The sequence below is a fragment of the Electrophorus electricus genome, chromosome 22, assembly GCF_041902795.1.
Source record: "Electrophorus electricus isolate QZ-2024a chromosome 22, ASM4190279v1, whole genome shotgun sequence".
NCBI lineage: Eukaryota > Metazoa > Chordata > Actinopteri > Gymnotiformes > Gymnotidae > Electrophorus > Electrophorus electricus.
This window is the reverse complement of record NC_137518.1, coordinates 1,183,025-1,187,500: the sequence shown is the minus strand read 5'-3', so window position 1 is coordinate 1,187,500 and position 4,476 is coordinate 1,183,025. Positions and strand designations below refer to the sequence as shown.

At 43.8% G+C, this 4,476-nt stretch overlaps 1 protein-coding gene across 3 annotated transcripts in view; it reads left to right on the top strand.

Moving 5' to 3' along the window:
- Window positions 1–1,525, top strand: part of epha8 (eph receptor A8) — a 55,445-nt gene extending 53,920 nt beyond the window's left edge. For 2 of the 3 annotated variants that reach the window (XM_081705373.1, XM_081705374.1), the window contains one exon: window positions 1–1,525. This exon is cut by the window's left edge and continues 1,108 nt beyond it. The gene's annotated coding sequence lies outside the window, so the exon portion shown is untranslated. The other variant, XM_027024887.3, reaches the window with a different exon arrangement.
- Window positions 1,526–4,476: the final 2,951 nt, after the last annotated feature.

Below are 4,476 nucleotides of genomic sequence, written 5' to 3'. Positions count from 1 at the left end.
TGAGTGCCTCAGATACAGAACGTGTGGGGAGGGAGAGGAGGACTGGAAGAGAGAAGCGTTAAGCTATTAGCATATACTGAAAAAGCATAAGATATGAACTGAGACGCTCAGAAAGTTATCTGGTGTCTCAGCAAAGCTGCATATCGCACAAGTACATGGAAAAATTCTAATTTAATGACATTAGTTGCCATTTTCCTCAGATGTCGTAATAATAAGGGACATGATGATTGTGTGCTACCTATTTGATTAAATAACCTAAAATTAAACCTGCTGTTATTTATTGACTATGGTAGAATTGATTATGGTAGAATAAATAAAAACATCACTCAACAAACAGTAACATACAACTGGAATGAGGTGAATTCTGTAGTCCTTTCACGTTCAGCTTTTTTGCCTTTTTCAGGACTAATGAGTGATGCGTGTTTCACCCTGTTAAAGGTTGGTTTCCACAGCCCTGAGTGGGCATCCGATTCTGTCTGCTGCTTCAGAATAATGGAAAACTGTAGGTCTGCAATGTATCTCAAAATTACATTTTTTTCCACCACCATATTCCACTTATTAAACTCCAGCGACACGACAAGCAGAAGCCCACGTCACGCTGACAAGCCAGCAGACACATATAGGAAAAGCTGATCCTTTTCTTTCATTTTAACAGCAAAGGTTTTGTTTGCATGTTTTCTAGAAGCGTTTTTGACGTGGAAAGGCTGGAGCAGAATGTGGGGTGTCCCTGTGGGCACCGTAAGATTTTCTGCAGATTCCAACCTCAATGTCAGTGTGTATATGAAAGAATGACTTTTTGTTTATTTCCTTGTTGTTAAGTGTTAAAATGGATAAAATGCAAGGTATTCCCATGTCGCAATAAGGTGTTAACCCTGACATCAGTGTGCGTAAGAGAGAATGGCTTATAGACTGGACCGTTTCTTGTAATCTATGTGTACATAAGGACACAGTAAACCAGAATCTTCTTACTGTAATTTTTAAAAGAGCAATACTCTTCTGTACGCACTCGTGAGTGCAAATAAAGTTTAAACACTGCCATCAGTGGTCTGTCTGTGCGTGTGGGCAAATCCGGATGCTCTCATGGATCTGCCTGTCTCTCCGAGTAAGATCGCCGTGGTGACGTTGTTATCTTCAGTGCTTTCTGCGTCAGCGCCAAGATAATGTAATGCCTTCAGTACCATGCCACCAGCCAATCATACGCGTGCAAGGGACCAGGTGTCCGTGGTGCCCCACTTCCAATCGTCAGCTGTCTGCCTGGCTCTTGGGAGGCCACTCTGTGCCACGCCATCATTCTGTGCCTGTAAACATCATTCTCTCGTCTCTGCATCTTAATTGACCTGGGCACGACTCCGGCAACAGCGCAATCACATCTGCTGCCCTACGGACTGCCCAGCCTCCCGCTCTGAGCTTGTCATACTGAAAACAGAACTTTCTACCAAAAAACCCCCCAAAAAAACAAACGTAAAAGTCTAGGCCGAACCCTCAGTGCAGAAACACTAACATTCTGAAGTAAAAGTCATTTCTAAGTGTACTGCATTAAAGAAAATTAAAGAGAAGTAAAGATTCATTTGAATAATCAAATATATGCTTTGTGTGTGTATATATATATAAGACAGATACTTCAAATATATATATATATATATATATATATATATATATATATATATATATATATATATATATATATATATGTGTGTGTGTGTGTGTGTGTGTGTGTGTGTGTGTGTGTATGAACCTCAGGACAAATATTAGAGTCCCTATCAAATATATGCTGTATGCTGTGTATATATATATATATATATATATATATATATATATATGTGTGTGTGTGTGTGTGTGTGTGTGTGTGTGTGTATGTGTGTGTGTGTGTGTGTGTGTGTGTATGAACCTCAGGACAAATATTAGAGTCCCTATCAAATATATGCTGTATGCTGTGTATATATATATATATATATATATATATATATATATATATATATATATATATATATATATATATGTGTGTGTGTGTGTGTGTGTGTGTGTGTGTGTGTGTGTGTGTGTGTGTGTGTATGTGTGTGTGTGTGTGTGTGTGTGTGTGTGTGTGTGTGTGGCTATGAACCTCAGGACAAATATTAAAGTCCCTATCAAATATTTGTATAAGACAGATACAGACAGCAAATGAAGACATATCACTTCAAGTATATATACACTATGGAGCAAGTCCTGCCTCACCAACGCCCCCTAGTGTTGACACCAAGTATTCATCATAGCTGAACTCAAAGCAACCTTTGGACTTTGGGTGATAACAGAGGCTGGTGTGCGCTCAGTCTCGCAGGCTTGCTGTCTCTCCATCGCCCCGTGGCACCCATCCCTGCAGGCTACATGACAGCGTGCCCTCCTGCTCCCCTCCACGTGACCTCCCAGCGACCTCGCTGTGACCTAGCTGTGACCTCCCATGTGCAGGCTGTGGCGTGTGTCGTTGAGCTAGACTGGTAACAGGGCAACTTTATCTCCGTCAGGCTGAGCTGTTCACCCATGGTGTTGTGTGCTGTTGTGCATAGCTACATCTCAGGCTTATAAAAGATGATGTCAGCTCCCAAACTACCAGCAACTAAACTGCATATAAGATGTTTCCCTGCTATGCAACTATTTACGCTGTTATATTTTAAATAGATATTTTATGAGGCTACCAGACTTCAGCTGCACTTGCAGTTTGAAGATAATCAAAAGATACAGCCTCAACAAACATTCAGTTTGACTGTTTAGTGTTCACATTTGAACACACTATAATCCTTTTTATCTGAAGAGATGCACCTTTCACTTGAATGCAGTGACATTTACACGATAGGGCCCAAGCAAAAGAAAACCTTTCCACTGACACATACTTTGGCATGTGCTCTGCACTTCTTAAATGAATTATGCATTCATGACTTACTGGTATAGCTGTTAATACAGGATATATATTATGCATACAGTCCACAGAGTTACAGTATACAAAAGAAGAAGAAGAAAACTAGCTAGTTCTCTGGAAGCACCCAGGAGCTGTACACACAGTGGGTACAAACTGTGTCCAGCACTGTTTATCAGCTATATTCCCTCATCAGGGGTCAGTTTCTGATCACAGGGCCACTGATGTTTAGATATTTTTGGGTGACAGACTGTTCCAAAGCTAGCAGTGATATTGACACATGAAGACAGATAGAGAAGGATAAGGAATGAGCGTGAGTGCTAAGGCTGGTATGTGTGTACCAGCTGGTGCACCAGATCATTACGTACAGCCGTGCCACTACCAGGTCAGTGTTGAGGCTGCGTGGAGAATAGCCCCCATCCCAAACAATGTCCGCATGGCAGTCTGGTCAGGGACTGAACAGTGACGTGCGGGGTAACGGGTGGTTGTACCAGATGGGCAGTCTGGAAGTGTACTCCCACAATGTGCACTGCACGTGTAAGACATGTGCACACCACATAAAGCAGCCAGTGAATCTGAGTACTCAGTAAATGTTTCTAATGCAGCTACAGAGATTACAGAGCTGAAGGAACATCCTGGCACTTATCAGCTGTAGGAATGGAAGGTTTTTCGTGAGCCTCTTTGCAAAAACTCATGTTTGCAAGTATTCAAGAGACCTGTTATGTTGTTGTGTCTAACATACCAAAGAGTTCTCTGAGTGCACACATTCTCGTCCCCTACTATTTCCCCACCACACGGACACTGATCCAATACCACACTGACACTGCCCCCCCTCAACACTGACACTGGTCCTATACCACACTGACACTGCCACCCTCAACACTGACACTGGTCCTATACCACACTGACACTGGTCCTATACCACACTGACACTGCCCCCCCTCAACACTGACACTGGTCCTATACCACACTGACACTGCCACCCTCAACACTGACACTGGTCCTATACCACACGGACACTGATCCAATACCACACTGACACTGCCCCCCCTCAACACTGACACTGGTCCTATACCACACTGACACTGCCACCCTCAACACTGACACTGGTCCTATACCACACTGACACTGCCACCCTCAACACTGACACTGGTCCTATACCACACTGACACTGCCCCCCCTCAACACTGACACTGGTCCTATACCACACTGACACTGGTCCTATACCACACTGACACTGGCCCCCCTCAACACTGACACTGGTCCTATACCACACTGACACTGGTCCTATACCACACTGACACTGGTCCTATACCACACTGACACTGCCCCCCCTCAACACTGACACTGGTCCTATACCACACTGACACTGGTCCTATACCACACTGACACTGGTCCTATACCACACGGACACTGGTCCTATACCACACTGACACTGGTCCTATACCACACTGACACTGGTCCTATACCACACGGACACTGATCCAATACCACACTGACACTGGCCCCCCTCAACACTGACACTGATCCAATACCACACTGACACTGGCCCCCTTCAACACTGACACTGATCCAATACCACACTG